The 24,339-nt window shown below is 41.6% G+C and overlaps 1 protein-coding gene and 1 long non-coding RNA gene across 2 annotated transcripts in view; one reads left to right on the forward strand and one right to left on the reverse strand.

Moving 5' to 3' along the window:
- The window catches only part of nrg3b (neuregulin 3b), a 613,393-nt gene that overhangs the window by 471,545 nt on the left and 117,509 nt on the right, over positions 1-24,339 (forward strand).
- Positions 1,664-23,304, reverse strand: LOC117530198. Its single transcript, XR_004566225.1, has 3 exons — positions 23,294-23,304; positions 20,144-20,159; positions 1,664-1,871 (listed from the first exon to the last, which is right to left on the reverse strand). It is a non-coding gene; the product is annotated as an uncharacterized LOC117530198 (long non-coding RNA).

The following is a 24,339-nucleotide window of genomic DNA, read 5'->3' on the forward strand; positions in this document are numbered from 1 at the left end:
TCTTGACATTCGCATTATTTTCAGCAGTGTTATTCATGGTCACCATAGCAGCGATTTATAGCTTATGCTATATTTTGTTCAACAATTTGTTACAGCCTTAATTAATTTTTTCCTTTAAAATTCTACTCACAGCATCCCATAATGACATGAAAAACTTTTTTTGAAAGTTTTGCAAATTTATTAAAAATAAAAATTAATATATATATATATATATATATATATATATATATATATATATATATATATATATATATATATACATTTGGAATGTATAATAGAAGATATACCTTACTGAATTTTCACCTACCATCCCTGGTTCTCAAAACCAGGCACCTCAGTGGCTCTACTCTTTTTTTTTTTTGTAAGATATTTATATGTACCTTAGTATACACTAGTAGAGTTCACCTTACATTTGGAATGTATAATAGAAGATATACCTTACTGAATTTTCATGTATTCACACCCTTTGATCAGTACTTTGTAATTGCCACCAAAGGTACATCAACAGCCTCAAGTCGTCTTGAATGTTAGACTAATTGTTGCTTGTAATGAATTAGCTTTATAGTAATATACAAAAACCATGCATTGACATATACACTCACCAGCCACTTTATTAGGTACACTTGTTCAATCGCTTGTCAGCACAAATTGCTAATCAGCCAATCACATGGCAGCAACTCAAAGCATTTAGGCATCTAAGATGTGGTGAAGATGTCTTGCTGAAGTTCAAACTGAGCATCAGAATGGGAAGAAAGTGTTGGGAAAGTGTAGTGACACGGACCCACAACAGGGGGCGTAAATGAACGGACAATGAAAGAGTCAAATATGAACACTTTACTGTTGTGAATGAGCACAACCACAATACAGAGGAATGTGAAATTTTGCAAACAGTCAATCACAAGGGTGACGTGTGGGCAGGCCCGAGGATAGAAGACGTCTGTCCTGAGAAGAACCGGAACCACATGATTTCCTCCGCCACCGAACCCGGAGAATACTGGAGCCGCCAAGTCCCGAGTCCCCAGGTTGCCACCGTCTCCGAATGTCAGATCTGGTACTGCTGGCAAGGAGCAGAGACAATAAGATGTGGGTGTGTGCACACCCAGTAACAACAATGATGGAGATTCCACCTCTAACACACACTCGTGCAGCTCCTGTCTCAAACACTTATCTGGTGGGGGTGTAAAGCGAAGCTGTCGCCGGTCACGCCAATCTCCAGATAGAGCACTCCGCAGGAAAACAGCTGCAAAAACGAGTTTACTAAACACAGTCACTGATACGGCTGAGAGTATTACCTTTACAGGTCGACGATATCTCGGCAATGAGGTGGAGATGACGTCCGGGTTTTATGGAGTGAGATGATGTAGTGTAGATGGGTGACAGCTGTCAAGAGATAATGAGTGACAGTTGTCACCCCCGGCTGTGTCTGTGGCGGCAGCGCCCTCTCGTGCTTGAAGCCCGCACTTCAGGCAGGGCGCCCTCTGGTGGTGGGCCAGCAGTACCTCCTCTTCTGGCGGCCCACACAACAGAAAGACTGTTTAAGTGACTTTGAATGTGACATGGTTGTTGGTGCCAGATGGGCTGGCTGAGTATTTCAGAAACTGCTGATCTACTGGAAATTCACACACAACCATCTCTAGGATTTACAGAGAACGGTCTGAAAAAGAGAAGATGTCCAGTAAGCGGCAATTGCGTGAATGAAAATACCTTGTTGATGCCAGAGGAGAATGGGCAGACTGGTTGAATGGGCGACTGTGTGATGATGTCATGTCAACATGGACCAACATCTCTGAGGAATGTTTCCAACAGCTTGTTGAATCTATGCCACAAAGAAGTAAGGCAGTTCCGAAGGCAATAGGGGGTCCAACCCGGTACTCACAAGGTGAGTATATTTAAGTGACAAAAGCCACAATTTATTTGATGATTAACTAAAAATATTGTTTGGTGCAGCAAAATTAAAAACACAAGAGCGTAATCATGGTTGTTTTATTTGCAAAAAACATCTAGAGGTGCTATAAGTTATAATTTGCTGTGGAATATGGTTATTGTTGATGGCCATTCAGTACAATTCTATTCATTGTGTAATGTTCATATGATGGGATTTGTTTTCCTCTCTCATTATTTTGTAATGTTAAAAAATATGATTCCAAGCTTTGTCTCGCACATTGTGGCGTGGAGGCGCTACATCCTTAATCAGTTAACACACATTTAACTGATTCAGTCGCCCAGAGGTTTGGTTCATGTTCACGTGCACACTAATTAAATTTAAATATGTGCGGGAAATGGAATAAAACAGACTAATCAATCACGGGGATATGACAGTACCCCCGTAAAGAAAATGTAAATTCAAAAATCAAGTGACTATGGCTCTAGACAAGACCCATAATGACAGTGTTTGGATAAATGATGGTGCTTGGTGTCAAGTGATACTGAAGTGTACAGTAACAAGAAGTCACTTAAACAAGCCACACTCGCTCATTGTGCAATCCCAGCGTAATCACGGCTTAATGCCACCACCTTCGTATTTAAGGCTGAATTGCTAGTTAACGGCAAAATGTCATCCTCCCCCTCTGATGTTCCAGAGACGTCTACAATAAATACTGCAGATAAAGGTCATTTGTTCAGTTACCTGTCCACGGCACAGAGCAGAAAAATAAAATGCAAGGAAATGGAGTGTAATAAAGGCTGATGTGACTGCAGGGGTGAGTAAACCTAACAGTGCAATCAGAGACAGAACAAACGATTAGCGCCCTGCTTTGGAACCTAATAACAAGACGATTAGTATGACCCCTGATGTAACCGTGTTTCTTCACACCAGAACCAAGCAGCTGTCAATCTGGGGGGGGTTTTTTGTTGTTGTTTTTTTGGTGCTGTGTGTTAAATCGAGATTCCAAAGTGATGCTTCAAGTGGAACGGGATAATACCAAACGGGGGCCTCCTGAACCACACAGCAGCCACGCAGATAAGCCGACACCCTGAAGCTACAAAGACACCCAGGAAGTAAAATCCTGCAACTCTAAAGGAGTCTCGCAGCCAAAGAAAGGTCCAAGATCCAAGCAAAGGCATGCACAGACAACCCTGATGTATCGTGGCTCACCACCATGACCCCAGGACATGTAGACTCCCCAAAATGCACAAAGTGTCCCCCCCACATACATTGCCCTCCTTGACTCACTGGGCATGACCTGCACAACTTAAACCCTTAAAAAGAAAATGTGCATTCATGATAACCAGAGGCGGTTTCTCTCTAAGACTGCAAGAGAAGCTCAGCTTCCCCTAAAATGTCAAAAAAATTAAATGGTCAGTTTATCATTTCATTGACTACAAATGGGTTAAAACACGTTCATCTTGAAGATGACTTTGTTCAGAATCAGCTGCTTATCACAAATCGATTGACTCTATTTTGTTAACTTCTCATAAATTTTTCTCATTCGGTCTGTGGTCAGTGTATTTTCCTGTAGAAGCCAAGCGTCCGTTCGCTTCAGTGGGACTGCCTGGAAAGGTTTTTTTATTGCCACGAAATGTGAAGGTCATTGGATAAAGCCGCAATTTTGTCCCGCCCCCGGATGCTGAGCTTCTCTGGGGGTGAATGGAGCTGTAGGTGGGCATGGACACTGGAGTTCTGCACAGTGATTGGATGATCAGTCGAAAGGCTGAATCCTGTTTGGATTGACAGCTATAGAAATGTGAGAATTAGTTTGCACATTTTTGCTATTTATGCATTTTTAAATTTATGCCAAAGTGTTTTGCGGCACTATAAATCAGTCTGTTTTAAAGGCGCATAGAGAAGCACACTGGATTAGACAACGTTATGTGAGAATATCTCTGCTTCGTTCTTCAGGAAGTGTTTAAAAGTCATCGCACATTAATTATCGTCCCGGTTCGCAACACAACATCAAAGTATCCATAATTATAAGTCTATCCAGGCATATGTGGTAATAATTAGTGGTTGCTGATGTATTTTATTCATGAAAATTAGTGACGGAGAAACTGAAGCAATGGTTCAGTGTTTTGAAGCTTTGATACAATTACATATAGCGACATCTTTAAAATAACATTTGCATTGAACAATGTTAGGATACAGGCTCTGTTATGTAGGTTTAATAATAAAGGTTCTATGCGCTTCTTGAAATTTTTGATGATATTTTTGTTTAAAAACATTAATAATATTCTTGTAAAAGTAAGTCCCTTCAGCTGCTCCCTTGTTTTCACTCTGGGTCACCACAGCAGATCCAAGGTGGACCTGCAGTGTTGATTCTGGCACAAGTTTTATGCCGGATGCCCATTCTTGATGCATCTCCACATCACATGGAGAAAGGTGGCAGGGTGGAGTTTGAACCGGGAACCTTCCGCACTGAAACCAAGCGCACTAACCACTTGGTAATTGTGCCCTGATAAAATACTGTATGTAATAGAGATACAAATTGTGAAGTGCTTGTGTAACTAGGGACTTTTATGACCATTTTACATATTTGAATTTACATATAAATAAATTGACATTTTATGATGTAAGCCGACAGCAAGCTTCCCCTCTGACAGACCAGCATCCGCCACTGATGCTAACAGTAGTCACGCCTCCAGTTTGATCCATTTGGTGTGGACCAATGGTAAATATATATACATATATCTACTGCTATGTCAGTGAGATCAGTCAGCTTAATCTTTCAGACATCATGATCAGTATGACTGGCTGCTATCAGTAAACATGTAACCTGGTGCTACCTGTTCATGGTCGGTGGCCAGCGACAAAACTGTCTCAGCCTACCTGTTTCAATGGCTATGTACCAACCTGCTACTCTCTGGTGCCACCATTGTCTTGACTTATGTCTTGTCACGGAATCAAGGTCCTTGGGTGGCCTCAGACTGTGCACCTGAGTATGCAACTCCTTCGCACACATTGTCTTGAATGACTGTGAGATGGATAACGGGGTCACAGCCCCATTTGATAGATTGGTGTGGAGGAGAGCAGTCCGTAAGGTATGATGACCTTTGAACAGCAGAGGCAATCGGCTGTGGAAGAGAGGCGTGTCAACGAAAGGCTGCTGAGGCACTAAGATTAGGACAACCTGATGTTCGTGCAGAAATCATATTGACCATTATTTACCATTGACGGAGAAAATTTATGTAGTCACTGCCCATGACTGCTTATTACTATGGATACCCACTGAGCTAGCCTAATTATCACTTCCATGACAATTCCTTGTATTATACACTTTATTATTGATGAATAATTTAAGAATAAAGTAATTTATTTATTACCAGCTCAGTGTTTCAACTGGACACGTCTATTTATAAAATGGTCTCTCAAATGTCTGCTATTCTCACATCACAAAGCAGCAGCGTTTGTTAGGGCGCAGGCTGGATCCACCTGCTTTTCACTGGTCTGCACCAAAGACTGAATTTCACACCACACTAAACAACCCGTACGGGTAAAAGCACCAGTGTTCTTTTGAATAACATCAAAGCTGTCAGTGGTGAAAACATGACAACCGTTAGGCGCAGGTCACCCACTGTTTTCAGGAATGGGTCATATTTCCAGTGTCACAGAAATCATTCAGTGCAGGAATCAACAACAACATGTTCTCACCATTTTTTGTAGGAGTTGAACTTCCAGTATGCAGACCTGGATTAAATAATCCCTGGTCATGCTACCTGTCTGTGTCCTTGGACAAGACACTTCATCTGGAATGGCCAAGTCTGGGCGCATGCTCCGTTGTGGTGTTTCGCTGGCCGGGCAAACAATTGGTCCATCGCCACCTTACAAATCTAACCATTCATCTACAGCAGCCAGGAGAAACATGGGCATCCTCTTGGCCTTCTCCAGCCACTGGCCTTCTCCTCTTGTCCCAATCCACCCAGCGGTAAATGAGTTAAGGCTTTGACTGGGGAAGTAACCTGCAATAGATTGGCATCCCATTCAGGGGGAGTCGTAGGCTCCCACCCATTTCACACAGTGATTTCCAAAGATAAGTGTTGGCACCAGTGGACCTCAGCAGCTGTATATGACGTACCACTGAAAGATGCAAAGGGCTTTAGATGTCCAGTTTGGACCATTTTGGACCATATTTTCAACAGAAAACATGAAAACTATAGAAACTACTGCTACCTTCTTTGCAATTAATAGCATTTGACAAAATATGGCATCTGGCCATGATTAGTAATGTTCAAAGCAATTTAGTCACGACTTCCACATAGAAGTGGTTCCCAACCCTGGTTCTCATTAACCCCCTGCGCATTTGTCATTTCTCTGCTTTTCCAAAAACTGATTAACAAAGTTTTCAGGTTTCTGATAGTTCTTGATTGACTGAGAATACCTGAATGAGCTCATTAGTCATATTTTCTGTTGAAAATATGGTCCAAATTTGTCATCAAGACCAAACAGACTCCTCAGGGAGCTTATCAGCTTTTGCCAGAGCAAGGAGAAATGGAAATGAGGACCAGGGTGGGGAACGACTGCTGTATTAGTCGCCACAAGAGGTCTACTGTTCAACACTAACAACACCAAGAGGCACCAGTACGCCTTTAATGGCGTCTAGTCTTCTCGAAGTTAACAAGAGGAAGTTCGGGTCGTAGTTTTGCACCCTAAAGTTGAGGCGTGAAGAAACACACATGATTTATGGAAAATGTTCATAAAATTTACCCTTTTTTGGGGAACACAATCTGACATTGGGAAACACTTCAGGTCTTTTACAATGCAAGAATTCCAGGTCCTCACTTGACAGGCGGTGAGGGTTTGGAATACTAACTACCTAAAGGTTATATTATTAATTAGATGTAATTGCTTAAAGCATGATGTTGAAGCTGACAGTGCTTTCACATGAAACCTGCCTGCCCTCCATTTTCAGGGCTGCTTTGTGCGAGAAGAAAAGTCAGCAGTTCAGTCGGGTCATCTTGCAACATTAGGCATCCTACTAATCATGCTATTGTGACATTTTCAAACAGTGCTAGCCAGGAGTGTTTGATGCAGAAAAGAGCAAAAGTGTGTGACATTTGACTGCGTCTCCGAGAGCAATTTTTGCAGCACATGATTAGCCGTTCCTAATGTATAATTGGCACTATGTAAAGCAAACATGTGTAACCTACTTTAGTCCTCTTGACGCTACGCCAAACACATTTGAAATTCAAGATTTATACAAATCAAGTTGTTTTCTGACCTATGACATGGAATAGTTACATCATCACAAATCCTACTTTATACAGTATATGTTCGGACAGGGGTATCATCCTACATACAACAACACTTAACCGTCAACACGAGGAGGTGGATTATTTAAAGGGATTAGGTTATGCTAACACGATGGTGTTGAGTCAGACAAGGTCCAAACAAATAATGGCAGAACTTGCTTATTCAAACACAAGTAATGAGATGTGTCGGGGCAGTTTGCTTGAGCTATTGTCACGCTTCCAAACAACACATTTTGAACTTAATTACTTTTTCAATGGCACCCGTTCCAAAGGGGCCTGCAAATGATATCAAAGAGGATAAGCTTTTACACACCTCGTTAGCAAGTGACATTTCTAGGGGGTTATTTCTTCTCTTGCATGTCTTTCTTTAATTTAACACTCAAATTCTGTTTTCTCAAGATACAGTTCAAACAGCCATGATAAATTCATCGTGTGAGTTATCATGTTGGAAGTCATACTGGCAGCCTGGAAGGTATCAAATGAATAATATCCGCTCATAAATGTCTCTGGTGATTCAAGTCAATGGTTTTTTTGGGTGCTCCAAGATAGTTGTTTAGCATCATAAACTCAAAATGTCTTTCTTACAAGCATATCTACCACAGGACCAGTCCAGTCAGAGCTCAGGGGGGATATTAAGTTGGAAAAACATAAAGTCTTCATGAACATGTAGCGTCTTCAGTAATTATGGCGCTATGAGCTTAGGCGGATTCCCCGCAGAGTCCAAATACTGGTGGTGGAGTAAAACCAGTAAGGTGTAAAATGAAAATTCTCAGCTAAATCTCCAGCAGTCATCTGAAGATCAGGCTGGTGACGGGAGGTTCCATGTGAAATAGTAAAACGGAATCACTAGGATATTAAAGTCACACAGAAATGAAAAATCGATGGTTCTTTTCTTGTGTTCATGCTTGACTTGCTGCCATTTTTCAGTACATGTCAAGTATAAAGTCTGGTGGAAAAAATGGGACTTATTTATATTTCTATGTCAAAAAGTCTCTTTCTTTTTCCCCTTTAAAACAGTGAGATATTTCTTGATAACCCAAAGATGTCACAGACTGACTCCAAACCATTTGGGACTGGTATGCTGTTAAATTATTACCATCATTCTAAACAGTGGACCTTGTGCAATATATCACTGTTGCTTCATATGCATTCAACTGTGAGTTTTTACATTTATTTAAGATGATCTCTTCAATGGATCAGTTTTGTTGAACATTTACTGGGATACGCAGTGTTATTTCATGAAAACAGACATTTCTGAGTGGAAGATTAGATTTGGGCCAAATCTAAACTTGGGGTCTCAGAGTAATTATAGTCATAGATCTGATATCAAGTCTCAGTAGTTAGTGAAATACAGCACGGGTAGATCAAAACAGGCATTTCCATATATTTTCAGGAAAATCATTGACATGGAGCAAATACAAACATGGGTTCTCTAAATAATTTAAGATCAAAGGGGCTTTATTGATATCAAAGGTCAAAATGGGTATTTCCAGTCATTTTCATTAAAATGTTTAACTGCATCAAATAGAAACGTGGGGTCTCTTAATAAATTAAGACCCAGATCTACCCTGTAGCCTTAGTGATTACTGTGATATGAGTTGATGCAGAATTCTAATGATGTGGGTTGAAATTGGGGGTCACACAGTGCTATTAAATGTGATTTGTATGAACTCTGCAGAGCAGGTGGTTCTATGGCATAAAATTCCAGGTGTGCCCATGTGAGGCTACCTGCCTGTGTCCTTGAACAAGACTCTGTGTCATCCCAGTTGACCCAGCTGTAATTAGATGGGTACGGTGGCTGTGAGAGGCCACATCACTTTAATGATGTCAGGGCTCATGGTGGCTTGACACAGGAAGCAGTAGGAGACACATGCAGACTCAAGAGACATGATTGGTTGTGATGAATAAAAGACTTTATCTAGTAACCAGGCGGTAGATTCGGTACACAGGTGTTCAGATAAAGAGGCAGAGGTATCAGGCAGGGTACAGGCTGGGATGTGGTCCAGAAAACGAACTGAGGTCATACACACAGCATGGAGGAGTATAGCAGGCAAAAACAGAGACAGAGTCAAAAAACAAACTGAGTTCAGGATTACCACAAGGCGGAGGTCGGAGCAAACAAGCAAGGTCAAAAACACTGCAGAGCAAACAGGACGTAAATGAGAGGTGAGTGAGCGAACAAAATCAACAATCGGGCGAGGGACTATGAGACAATAGATATGGCAAAACAAATTATTGGTTAAACAGAGAATGAATGATGAACAGGAAACAAAACCGGTGACTACAGAATTATGTATTGAAAGACTGAACACCCAATAAATGATAACAGAAAATAAAACCCAAGACTAACAGAATACAACCTGACAATAAGACACTGAAGATAAATAAAAACTAAATGATAACCAAAGAATGAAACCTGTGACTAGGATATGATAACTGTGGGCAAAAATACCGCCGTTTCACGCTATTATGTATAGCTTTAAAATGTGCTTTAACAACATCATGGCTATTTGCATATGAAGCGTGCGTGATTCAGACGCACTAATTGACGTGATGTCTACCGCTGCGAGCACTATACCACAGAGAAAATACCACAATGATAGTCTCTCTTTTAGACATGTAGCATCTGCCCTGTGGGTACTTGCTTAGGGAGAAACGTAGCTGGAATAATGTTCGGAACTCCGGATGTTCAGTACTTGGCCCAGCTTCACCAACAAAGTACTTGGAATAGATGTATTTGTCCTTCTTAACATGTTTGTGGGAGAAATTTGGTCGACCACAAGCACGACTCGAGTCCACTGCTTGTACTTCTCAGTGGTTTGAATGGGATAAAGTTTGCTCCTTCCATGTAATCCTTTGCGGGTATCTTGAATCGCTCCGTGTCTGACACAGGCCGTAGCTACGGTGCTTTGTTGCCACTGTTTTTGGCTTAAAGGGCTATTCTGCAGAAAATAAAACGAAAAAGCCAACTTGGTCCTTTTAGACAGAGGGAGAAGTTCAGTGCAGGCTTCGCCTCCTTCAGCCATGATGCAGAGCTAGCTAGCGTTAGCTGCCTGTTTGTAAACAGAGACAGAGGTGTGTGCCAGGGGGAAGGGTGGCAACAGCCACCTCTGCTCTGCCTGTCAAGAATTCTCATAACCCGCTCATACCGTAGGGACTGTATAACGGAAAATTTTATTGGTTTTGATACCGTGGCTTTTTCATACCACGGTATACCGTGAAACCAGTTATTGGCCCAGGTCTACCTGTGACTAAAGCATACACAAAGAAAAGCAATAAACAGAACCAAACTGAGACTTGAAAGACAAAGTATAACCATAAAAAGAGTAAAACCGAAAATCCATTGTGGAAACTAAACAGAGAATTCAGGCATAAACCCCGAGCCGGGGCAGAACCTGAGGGCCCCTTCACACATAGTGAAAATTTGGTCGAATTACGGTGAAACAACACAAAACGGTTCGAATTAGCGCACCACAAAAGATTGCGCTGACGGGCAGGCAGCATGATCCTGCTGCAACAGTTCGTGCACACGACAGTGTCTTTCGAGCAGGAACACAGTGCGAGCACCTGCTTTGGGACGAGCTGCACCACATCATGGTGCTGATGTGGAGAAAAATGAAATAAAAAACAGCCATATAATTAGTGAATATCACTGGGTTTATATAAATAATACATAAAAGCGGATGCAATACAGAACCCCACGGTTAAATAACCCTGGTTAAATAAAAAAAATGCCATTAACGGGATTGAACCCACACACTCTGATTGCCAGTTGGAAACTTTACCGCTGCGCCATAATCACTGTCTCATAACAGGATCGTGAAATGGTTAAAATCAACAAGCAGATAAAAGTATTTTCTAAAAAAAAAGAACAAATGTGTTATGAGTTATACTTGTCATATTTTCTCAAGTTGCAAGATGATTTTTTGATCCACCTACCCATTGTTGAATGATACATGGTTTATGCGTTTGTCACACTACACAAACCAGAAAGCATTCACTCTTTCTAAATGTATACAAGCTGTATTGTTGCTTTGTCATTCCTGCATCTTGGTGCTTTGTGTTCTGACAGCACACCCACCTTTAAAAGCATCCAATTAAATGGCTGCCCACCGAGACTCTCCTCTCACATGTAGCTGCATCACGCTGCCGAATCTTAAGATGTTTGACGTTGGTTCAGTGTAACATTAAATCTACACTCAACAAAAATATAAACGCAACACTTTTGGTTTTGCTCCCATTTTGTATGAGATGAACTCAAAGATCGAAAACTTTTTCCACATACACAATATCACCATTTCCCTCAAATATTGTTCACAAACCAGTCTAAATCTGTGATAGTGAGCACTTCTCCTTTGCTGAGATAATCCATCCCACCTCACAGGTGTGCCATATCAGGATGCTGATTAGACACCATGATTAGTGCACAGGTGTGCCTTAGACTGTCCACAATAAAAGGCCACTCTGAAAGGTGCAGTTTTGGTTTATTGGGGGGGGATACCAGTCAGTGTCTGGTGTGACCACCATTTGCCTCATGCAGTGCAACACATCTCCTTCGCATAGAGTTGATCAGGTTGTCAATTGTGGCCTGTGGAATGTTGTTCCACTCCTCTTCAATGGCTGTGCGAAGTTGCTGGATATTGGCAGTAACTGGTACACACTGTCGTATACGCCGGTCCAGAGCATCCCAACCATGCTCAATGGGTGACATGTCCGGTGAGTATGCCAGCCATGCAAGAACTGGGACATTTTCAGCTTCCAAGAATTGTGTACAGATCCTTGCAACATGGAGCCGTGCATTATCCTGCTGCAACATGATGTGATGTTCTTGGATGTATGGCACAACAATGGGCCTCAGGATCTCATCACGGTATCTCTGTGCATTCAGAATGCCATCAATAAAATGCACCTGTGTTCTTTGTCCATGTCAGACGCCTGCCCATACCATAACCCCACCTCCACCATGGGCCACTCGATCCACAACATTGACATCAGAAAACCGCTCACCCACACGACGCCACACACGCTGTCTGCCATCTGCCCTGGACAGTGTGAACCGGGATTCATCCGTGAAGAGAACACCTCTCCAACGTGCCAAACGCCAGCAAATGTGAGCATTTGCCCACTCAAGTCGGTTACGACTACGAACTGGAGTCAGGTCGAGACCCCGATGAGGACGACGAGCATGCAGATGAGCTTCCCTGAGACGGTTTCTGACAGTTTGTGCAGAAATTCTTTGGTTATGCAAACCGATTGTTTCAGCAGCTGTCCGAGTGGCTGTCTCAGACGATCTTGGAGGTGAACATGCTGGATGTGGAGGTCCTGGGCTGGTGTGGTTACACGTGGTCTGTGGTTGTGAGGCTGGTTGGATGTACTGCCAAATTCTCTGAAATGCCTTTGGAGACGGCTTATGGTAGATAAATGAACATTCAATACACGAGCAACAGCTCTGGTTGACATTCCTGCTGTCAGCTTGCCAATTGCACGCTCCCTCAAATCTTGCGACATCTGTGGCATTGTGCTGTGTGATAAAACTGCACCTTTCAGAGTGGCCTTTTATTGTGGGCAGTCTAAGGCACACCTGTGCACTAATCATGGTGTCTAATCAGCATCTTGATATGGCACACCTGTGAGGTGGGATGGATTATCTCAGCAAAGGAGAAGTGCTCACTATCACAGATTTAGACTGGTTTGTGAACAATATTTGAGGGAAATGGTGATATTGTGTATGTGGAAAAAGTTTTAGATCTTTGAGTTCATCTCATAAAAAATGGGAGCAAAACCAAAAGTGTTGCGTTTATATTTTTGTTGAGTATATAAACACCAGCGTTCAGCCGTTGTCTGCGGGCAGAAACGATGGTGCAGGAATTTGTGAACAAAAAGGTTTCTGACAGCGTGGGAAAGCAGAACCGAGGGAGGAGGACGGAAGAGGAAAGCAAGCGTTGAAAACCACCAGAAGTGAAATTACTCACAAAACATAGTAGAGAAGATGTTGGTTGGTTAACTTCACCCAAAGCTTCATCTGAAATTAAAATGAAGTTGAAATTGGGTTTAGCTTCAAAAAAGGTTAAAGTTCCAGTTAGTTTAGACACATCGCAAAAGCAATAGACGGCACAACAAATTCAATCTACATTATTGCCCTGATTAGAATAACAGCAGCTAAAATGAAGAAAACCAACAGTGCGTTTTCAGAATTGAATTTGCTGTTTATTTGCAGTTTGTTCTTGAATTCCTTGCTGAGTTTTTAATTAATCTCTTCCATCCCCATCTCTTGAAAGTAGCCATTGGCTGCAAACAGATGAAATCTGGGTGGCCCCCTTAGCCTTTTCCACTTGCTAGGGTCTTCAACACTGATGCACTCGTGTGGTGGAACATGCGGAGAAAAATGTGCCTCATTACCAAAATATTGAAATAGACATTACCTCACTACGCAAGAGATTATGATGCAGTTGAATCTCAGGAAGTAACCTTTTGTTTGATACAAAGTCAGTCTGGTGGAGCCCAAAGATTTTCCAAAGAGACCTAGTCCCAAAGAAGAGTGAACGACTAGACTACTCTTCTTTGATGATGTTGAGGGTAAAATTGTGACTGTAATTTCTGGGCTCTACATTAGTATTCGATTGCCTGGGACTAGTAAAAAATTCTGCTCAGGCAAGTGAACATACTCTTTCAGTTGTCTGGTGGCTCAAGTAATTTTTAACTTGTGTATTGAAATCGTTTCCCTCTAGAGTTTGAGTCAACTTAGGCAGGTCGGTGTTAACGTCTGTGGGTCCAGAAATATAGAAAACAATTAATGTGTACTCTCCAGAGAGTCCATGGATTCCTAAGGATCAACAGTGGTTGATGTTACACGTAAGAAGCGGCTAAAGTGGTTGGGTCATGCTAAAAGAATGAAGCAGGAAAGACTACCGACAAGAGTCCTGCACTGCTATATTGCTGGACAAAGAAGCAGAGGACAGCAGGCAAAGATATGGCTGAATAATATACAGGAAGACCTTAAGATACATGGCATGAGCATGGAAGAAGCTGTGCAACTAACTCGGGACAGGACAACGTGGAAAAATCATGTGGCGATGCCATCGTCATCTGAGGATTGATGGAATGGCAGAAAAAGAAGTAGTTCAAACAAAAACACAAATTGCATAATATTGAAATGATGATAATCGTGCATGGACCTTGTTTGTCCAATCAACGGATCCAATGCAAAAAGCAAGAGAGAACATGACAACAAAAACTCCACAAAATTCAGAAGAGGACAAGTGAATCATGAATGTATGTGTGCCCGTGTGTGAGGGAAAGTTATAAATCTATGTGCAGGGTTCGATAGGTGTAATGAGATGTGAGAAAACATGAGTGATTGTGAGGAGTTTAATCAATGCCACCAAGCCCCCAAACTCGAGATGCGGCCCCATGTTCATACAAGAGGCCTGTATCCACGGCTGGCAACACATGGCTCGTAGCACTATCGACCCTGTGAGAGAGGACCTGCACTTCAATGGGACCAGTGCTGTGCACGATACCAGGAGGCAGGAGACAACTATAAGGACCACAGATAAGTGGATGAACCAGTCCTGGTTGTGGTTTTGGTACGATACTGAGAAGGAACAAATGTTTGCCAAATCATTCAAATGGTTTGTTGACCTTGCAGGTATGTCAACTCCAATTTAAAGTAGAATAATCAGATCAGGTGCTATATGGCTGGGTTGGAATCCTGAACTTTTTCGAACTAGTACGCTCGTTCCAAACATCAAGCGTGCATCCCTAGTTGAAATTTGAGTACTCTAATGGGTGTGCGTTGGGTCAAAATACCAACATACATGCACGACATTGGCACTAAAATGTTTATTTTCAATGATTATCTTCTAGGATATGGAAGATAAAAAATTCAACCAATTTTCTGTCACTCAGAGGCGTTAAATTCATCAAACACACTTTTTGACGCTAATTAGACCTTACTTATGTGTTGCACCTGAGGCAGCTTTGTTGTGATTTGGCACTATGTAAATAAAATTACATTTTATTTTAATTTAATTATTTCTTACTACTTTCTACTCTTTATTTTACTTTGTCTTTTATCTGTTTTATTGCCTGTTGTAATTTTATTGTTATTTTTAATTCATTTAGTAACGATTGGGGATAACTTGGTGCCCATTTTTAAATTATGTAAAGCACTTTGGTCGACGGATGTCGTTTTAAACATGCTTTAGAAATAAAGGTGGAGTTGAATTGAGAGCAATTTTGCGTATGCCCCATCCATTGAAGCGAAAATATCTGGCTGCAGCAGTTAGATGGTTACGTTCAAGAAGTGGAGATGGAACCATTATTCTCCTTGGGGTGGTTGCCATACAGGACCCTGGGCAGTTTCCTGAATTGGTGGATGCGGTGATGTAAGGCACCAGTGCACACTCCCAGGCATGACTGGTCTTTTGGGTACACCAGTGGACATGTTAAAAAAAAACAAAGGCATCAGAGTGCTGATGCAAGCCCTTCACACTCTACACACCACCATATAAATGTACAAGTACATGTATGTATGTCTGTAATTATGTTCTTGACTATTTATGAATTCATCATATGCCATCTGTGCAACTTCATTATGAAGTCATTCATGTCAATCAAACTAATATTTTGCTGATCATTATGTGCTTTCGATCACCCATCTAGGTTTCTTGGTTGTTGAGATTTCCAAAACTGTGTGTATTTGGACCATCTTTTTCTTGAGCTTGACTTCTTACCAAAGTACTCCAAAATATAATCAACTCTAGCTATCTCTAGATATCTTACTTAGATATCTATCCAAGTAATATTCCCAGCAAATTTGATCTGTCTCAGTTTCTTAGTTGTTGAGATTTCCAAAACTGTGTTTTATGGACCATGTTTTCCTTGAGCTTGACTTTTCACCAAAGTACTCCAAAATATAATCAACTCTAGCTATCTCTAGATATCTTACTTAGATATCTATCCAAGTAATATTTCCAGCAAATTTGATCTGTCTCAGTTTCTTAGTTGTTGAGATTTCCAAAACTGTGTTTTATGGACCATGTTTTCCTTGAGCTTGACTTTTCACCAAAGTACTCCAAAATATAATCAACTCTAGCTATTTCTAGATATCTTACTTACAGTGGCTTGAAAGTATTCAGTCCCTTGGTATTTCACGCATTTTAATTTGTGTATGGCATTTCAAGTACAAAAAGTAAATTAGGCTTCTCAGTATAAAAAGTTCTAAAATTATCTTCCTTAGACTCACAGTGAAAGCAAATCTCTACAACTTGATATAAATTAATTAAAAATATAAAATTCAAGATGATGGGTTGCACAAGTCACTATGCAACACAATTTTTGTTCCTGGCTTCTAAGTGTTATATTTCAACTGCTTATGTCTAAAGTCTATGGAAAAAATGACTACATTCAGCACAAACTTTGATTTTTTTTTTTTTTTTTACGTTCTAGAAAGTTCTAAAAGTTTCTTGAAATTTCTAGATAATTCTGGAAACTTCTAGAAAATTCTGGACAGTTCTAGCAGTTAAAGAATATTCTAGAAGACTACTCTAGTAGTGAAGGCGAATCGAGAATATTCTTGAAAACAGACAAATTTCAAAATATCATTGTCCTGATCACAGAAGCAAAGTTTATGTGGAATAACAGCTATTTTCTATTTATTTAAGGAATAACAGGTTAGGAAAGCACACTCTGTACTCAGGAACAAAACAAAAATAAAAATTTGTTACATAGTGAATCGGCCCCTTTGGTATAGTAACTGTAAATAATCAGTTTAATTGCCAGTTTTCTTCACACAAGTCAGGGGATGGATATAACTGGGGATACAAAATGCAAATGCTCCTCTTTCCATGACAAAAACTCCTGTAACAGTGGAATGTGCCGTTCATTTCTAAACTGGACGCTGTCTTGATCCGGTATGTCATCTGACTAGCACAGGAATTGCGGAAGACGTGGACATCAGCACTTTTTCGGCACATTGAGACAGACGTGCGGAGAAACTCAGCGCGTCGCGGCGGAGCCGCATGGTGCAAAGCACCGCCGTGATGAAGCCTCACAGGACATGTTGCGGCATGTCCAGCTCATGCACAATTTCTTGGATACTCACACGACTGAAAAGCAACCGGAAGCCGTCTGAAAGCCACCTGAAAGCCGTCCTCTAAGACCAACACGGAGGTGGTTTTGTCCCGCGCCATGAGCGGCATGGTGGCGCAATCCTCCGCTTCTCTTTCCATGAAAAAAAACGCCTGTAACAGTAGAATGTGCCGAAAAAGTGCTGATGTCCACGCCTTCTGCCTTTTTTGTGAAAGTTAGACAACGTCCCGGATCAACAAAGCCTTCACGTTGGAAATGATCTGGTTGTTTGAGCGGGGTTTGAGCCTGTCGATCGGCGCTCGGAGCGCGCCACGCTCTCAGATGCTGTGGGCGGTCTTTAAACCAGCTGGAGCACTCCTTAATCTGTGTAATCCCCATAAAATCGTCGCTGAAAGCCATCTAAATTTTCCGAATGGTGTCCAGCTGGAGGTCTCTCACAGTTTCTGGAAAAATTTGATGCAGCAAAGCTCCAAATCGTTCAGACATTTATTTGCAATAAAAATCTGACGAGAGGGGTGGACCACTGCACACACAAAGCCTGCTCACAGGTGAATGACGCAACCGACAGGCGTGAAAAAACTCACGCATGCGCACGAAGGTTCAAGCTTGGCTGATGCAATCACACGTGATTCAAATCCATATGGTTTTTGAAAAAAATAAAAAGGTCCGATACTTTTTGGACAGACCTCGTATCTATCCAAGGAATATTCCCAACAAATTTGATCCGTCTAGGTTTCTTGGTTGTTGAGATTTGGTTGTTGAAATTCCCAACAACTTTGAAGGAAATCCTCCCAGCTGTTTTTGAGTTATCCTGCCAACAGTCACACACATGCCAGTGAAAACAATACCCTTCTTTGCTACCTTTTTTTGCCGTGCAGGAGCAAAAATATTTGGACAACTGAAATTTTCCTTTAAGTTGTCTGGTGGGCAAATGAAGCACATTAATGCCAAGGCTGGCTGAGGTCATAACGGCTTTGCCCAACATTATTCCTCTGGAAAAGGTTTGAGTAGTTTTTCACTTTTATTTAATTTGCCTCATTTCAAATAATTTGAGCTGCATTAAAAAAAAAAAGGAAACCTGTTATACCAACTGTTCAGTCTAAATACAGCCTGTTTTCCCATCGCCCTAAATAAATTTCTAACAACACAAATCTGTTCGTGTGTATGTTCCGATTAAACTCACAGCAGCACGGCCTGACTCATAATATCATAATTTAGATCTCCACCAGAAAAGCACAACACAGCTGTACGAGGCTTTCAGTGCGCAGATCATGAGTTGTTGATGGGGGGTTTTTTGTGCCGCGGCGCATCAGAACAGGCCGTATTAACTGATGATGTTTAGCAAGTCTTTTGCAAACACACTCGATAATCAGCATAAGTGGAGCTGATGAACGATAACATTATCAGCTCCCAGCGCGCCGTGCCGCGCTCGCCCTGTGCAAACAGATAAGAATATGAAAGACAACATAAATTGCATGAAAAAGAAAAAAAATGCAGTCTGTTGGTTGTGTCTCCGCACAGGAGTGCTCAGGCTAAATTTCTGTTTTCCACATGCCAACAGAAGGTCCAGATCTCTAAAATACAAGTGGATTGAATATTTAACTCATGCATGGACTGCTGGCAAAGTGTTACCTTCTTATTCGAGAAACACATTTTGGAATATTGTTCTCCAAAGAGGGCAGACTCTGTCTGTCAGTATTTTGTGCGATTGTGTGCACATACAGGAAGCGAAAGAGAGCGCGGGCAGAAATCTCTGAAGATAAAGAGGAATACATTGCCTTCAGCAGCAGCACCCCCCCACCTCGCCCCCTTCTCTTCCCCTCTGTTATCTCCGCTCCTTTGAAACAGCACCTGTTACGGACTCGCAGCTTGGGAGCACCGTCATGATGTAGTGTGCACTCCTGCGTGATACAGTGTCAGCTCCCGGTTTCACATTCGTCCCCGCTGCCGTGCAACACAAACAAGGCGGGACATCTTCATCCTCCCGGAGCCTAATGACTTCTCTGAGCGCCGCAGATAGGACACGGGGGACCCGCGACATGCAAGCATTATGCTGTTTTTTTGAGCTCGCTGTAGCTGAGATGACATGTGATAGTAAGATTGTGTAATTTATCGAGATGAATGAAAAAAGTCTGCAGCGGCCTTGTTTACTGTCTCTGCTGATGAAAATGTAATTATTGCTTGCAGCAGCAGCACACGGCGATCGTAATATAACATGCTAGCGCGATTCCCCCCTGTGGATAAATCCACTCTAATCAAGCCAAAATTCCCCCAAAACAAGAATAAATATTTTAGTAATTTTAATAAATTAAATTAATTGACTATCAAAAAATTTCCCAAACAAAATAGCTAAATATTTGAGTAGGTCTCTTTCATCATATGAGCTGATAAAGAAAATGTACTTGAGTATAATAGTGTTCAATAAATTTGGCTATAATCTAAAAATTACTTGGAAAATACTGAAAAAAGTGTTCCAAGGTCCATCTAAATTATGTATATTTAATCCAGTTGCACTTCATAATTAGTAAATGCTGACATTGTGTTACAAAACGTTCTTATTTTTGTAACGTTACTCTTTTTATAATAATAAATCCCTTCTGCTTCTCCCTTGCTTCACTAGTGGTCACTACAGTAGATCTGAGATGGGTCTGCATGTTGATTTGGCACAAGTTTTATGCCGGATGTCCTTCCTGCTGCAACTCCGCTTTATATGGAGAATGGGCACAGGTGGGGTTTGAACCGGAACCTCTCCCACTGGAAACAAGCACACTTAACCGCTTGGCCACGACCTTTATTCTTTATATAACATGTCATATTTTTTTAACACTAGGTTGGCGTTAGGTGTGATGTCCATTTGCTGACATTGCACCTAGCGTTAGCATAAGCTGAATGCCTCCATTGTGAGCCACAGGATCTATAGCACTGTATTTTTTTGATTAAAAGCCTGGTAGTTTATTTTTTTCAAACCATGCTCAGATCCGATGTCTAAACAAGGCAGGTGATAATTAAGTTTCACACATATCCCTGGGTGTGGTGAAACAAAGAGAACCGCTTTAGATCAGGGCCCTCTGCGTGGCTGCCTACCCTCCCACACAGCCTGCCGCGCACCTGATAAACGACGGAGACCTCGAGGGCTGTGGTTGTCACTTTTACGCTTTCACCCTTTCCTCTCCCATCATGTTTAAATAGTTTTTGCAGTGCGCCCACCAATTAAATTCCAATTATGTATCAAATACGTTTGACAGAAAAGTCTGCAAATATTGTCCAGCTTTATAACACTGAGTCAGAAAAAGACGCTCAAATGACCCGCAGTTCATGGAGGGAAACTGCACATATTGGTAACGTTGGTTTGGAGCTTGATGATTCGAAGTGGAGATCATTGAGGGACGAAAAAAATCCAGAAAAGGCCGATATTGCTACTTGCTAATGCCACAAAACACAATGCTAACAGGTGTCACATATCACAGAGCTAATGGATAATGTTTGCATGAAAACGTGCTATTGTCACATAGCATGATGCTAATGGGCAAATACGAGGTCTGTTAGAAAAGTATCGGACCTTTTATTTTTTTCAAAAACCTGATGGATTTGAATCACGTGTGCTTGCATGAGCCAACCTTGAACCTTCGTGCGCATGCGTGATTTTTTTCACGCCTGTCGGTTGCGTCATTTGCTTGTAAGCAGCCTTTGTGTGAGGATGGGTGGAGTCGCTCATTGTTTTTCTTTGCAAGGAAATGGCGGAACAACTGGAGCAGCACGACTTCATCAAATGTTGCCAGAAACTGGGCGACAGCCAGGTGGAAACCATTCGGATTATTCAGACGGCTTTCGGTGTCAATCCTCTGGGCATCACACAGATTAAGGAGCGGTACATGACATGCCCACCTCGTCCACAATTTCTCGGATAGTCACACGACTCAAAAGCCACAGAAAGCCGTCTGAATCTTCCGAATGGTGCAAGAGCTGGACATGTCAGGGCATGTTACAACATGTCCTGTGAGGCTTCATCACGGAGGCACTGTTGCTGCGCCATCAGCTTCATGCCGATGAATTTTGCTGCCACTCTTTTCATGGCAAAATCTTCTGTCACAGTGGAATGTGCCGAAAAAGTGCTGATGTCCACCTCTTCCGCAATTTCTCGGATAATCACACGACAGTCCCACATCACCACAGCGTTCACTTTGGAAATGATCTGGTCATTTCAGCATGTTGATGGCCGACCGGAGCGCGGCGCGCTCTCCACCATTGTGCAGACGTCTTTAAACCGGTTGTACCACTCCTTAATCTGTGTGATGCCCAGAGGATCGTCACCGAAAGCCGTCTGAATAATCCGAATGGTTTCCACCTGGCTGTGGCCCAGTTTCTGGCAAAATTTGATGAAGTCGCGCTGCTCCAGTTGTTCCGCCATTTCCTTGCAAAGAAAAAACGACGAGAGACTCAACCCATCCTCACACAATGGCTGCTTACAAGCAAATGACGCAACCGACAGGCATGAAAAAAATCATGCATGCGCACGAAGGTTCAAGGTTGGCTCATGCAAGCACACGTGATTCAAATCCATCAGGTTTTTGAAAAAAATAAATAGGTCCAATACTTTTCTAACAGACCTCGTATTAATGGTCTAACATTAGCATGAGCTGAGTGCCTCCACTGTGATCAGTAGGATTCATAATGTGCTTAAAATACAGTGAGGAAAATAAGTATTTGAACACCCTGCGATTTTGCAAGTTCTCCCACTTAGAAATCATGGAGGGATCTGAAATTTTCATCTTAGGTGCATGTCCACTGTGAGAGACATAATCTCCAAAAAAATATCTGGAAATCACAATGTATGATTTTTTTAATAATTTATTTGTATGTTACTGCTGCAAATAAGTATTTGATCACCTACCAACCAGCAAGAATTCTGGCTCACACAGACCTGTTAATTTTTCTTTAAGAAGCCCTCTTATTCTACGCTCTTTACCTGTATTAATTGCACCTGTTTGAACTTGTTACCTGTATAAAAGGCACCTGTTCACACACTCAATCAATCACACTCCAACCTGTCCACCATAGCCAAGACCAAAGAGCTGTCTAGCCCTAACACCAGGGACAAAACTGTAGACCTGCACAAGGCTGGGATGGACTACAGGACAACAGGCAAGCAGCTTGGTAGAAGACAACAACTGTTATGATTATTTATTAGAAAGTGGAAGAAACACAAGATGACTGTCAATCTCCCTCGGTCTGGGATTCCATGCACGATCTCACTTTGTGGGGTAAGGATGATTCTGAGAAAGCTCAGAACTACACAAGAGGACCTGGTCAATGACCTGTAGAGAGCTGGGACCACAGTCACAAAGATTACATTAGTAACACATGATGCTGTCATGGTTTAAAATCCTGCAGGGCAGCAAGGTCCCCTGCTCAAGCCAGCACATGTCCAGGCCCATTTGAAGTTCACCAGTGACCATCTGAATGATCCAGAGGAGGCATGGGAGAAGGTCATGTGGTCAGATGAGACCAGAATAGAGCTTTTTGGAATCAACTCCACTTACAGTGTTTTGCAGGATGAGAACAACCCCAAGAAAACCATCCCAACAGTGAAGCATGGGGGTGGAAACATCATACTCTGGGGGTGCTCTTCTGCAAAGGGGATAAGACAACTGCACCATATTGAAGGGAGGATGGATGGGGTCATGTATTGCAAGATTTTGGCAAACAACCTCCTTCCCTCAGTAAGAGCATTGAAGATGGGTCATGGCTGGGTCTTCCAGCATGACAATGACCCCAAACACACAGCCAGGGCAACTAAGGAGGGGCTCCGTAAGAAGCATTTCAAGGTCCTGGAGTGGCCTGGCCAGTCTCCAGACCTGAACTCAATAGAAAATCTTTGGAGGGAGCTGAAACTCCAAACCTGAAAGATCTGGAGAAGATCTGTATGGAGGAGTGGACCAAAATCCCTGCTGCAGTGTGTGCAAACCTGGTGAAAAACTACAGGAAACGTTTGACCTCTGTAATTGCAAACAAGGGCTACTGTACCAAATATTAACATTGATTTTCACAGGTGTTCAAATATTTATTTGCAGCAGTAACATACAAATAAATTATTTAAAAATCATACATTGTGATTTCCAGATTTTTTTTTTTTTTTTTAGATTATGTCTCTCACAGTGGACATGCACCTAAGATGAAAATTTCAGACCCCTCCATGATTTCTAAGTGGGAGAACTTGCAAAATCGCAGGGTGTTCAAATACTTATTTTCCTCACTGTATATACAATACAGAAGATATAAAATATTTAATAAAAATGTATAGGACACATCTTGAGGGTGTGTTACATGTTGCCTGAAAAATTATAATCTAATGATGTTTTTGACTTTTGTGCCAGACAAACTAACTAACTAACTGACTGACATATATTTAGGCTTTAGAGAAATATGATAAAGATGAGTGGTAAACTACACATCTGTGCTCCAGTTGATGTCCGCACTCTGCCATACAAGGTGCTTGCATACATTATAGAATGGTTGTAGTAAATATTTAATAACAAAATACCTGAATTAACAGATTGGTCAACCACTGGATGTGGAATTCAACGAATACAGTATTTTTTTTTAAAAAACATAAATCTAATTATTTCCCATTAGACTGTAATTCTTTTCCTTCATGTATTTCTTGTGTTGTATCCTCATGTGAAGTTTGCTTGAAATTATTAAAGTGAGTTATTCAGAGTTCTTTGTCCAGTCGACTGGTTGCAAGATTGAAAATCCTCAATTTTGTGAAGTGGGGGATTATCCATGTTGGTCATCACAAGAGAAAGTAAATGTGCATGAATCCCTGTTGACAAAGAAGCAAAAACACGAAGGGAAACAAAATCAGGACTGATAGCACATTGCAATCTGCAACCTCACCACTATATGACACTAATTTCTACACACTGTAGCTTTAATTAGTATTTTTATTTTTTATATAAAATTGTGAAAACACTGGAATATTTTGTTCATGTTTCAGCTGAGACCACTGGTTCAGGGTGGGCACATGATCCAGCCCAGTCTTACCAAAATGTGTCTCAGCCAGGT

This window comes from Thalassophryne amazonica, chromosome 18 (genome assembly GCF_902500255.1).
Source record: "Thalassophryne amazonica chromosome 18, fThaAma1.1, whole genome shotgun sequence".
Lineage (NCBI taxonomy): Eukaryota > Metazoa > Chordata > Actinopteri > Batrachoidiformes > Batrachoididae > Thalassophryne > Thalassophryne amazonica.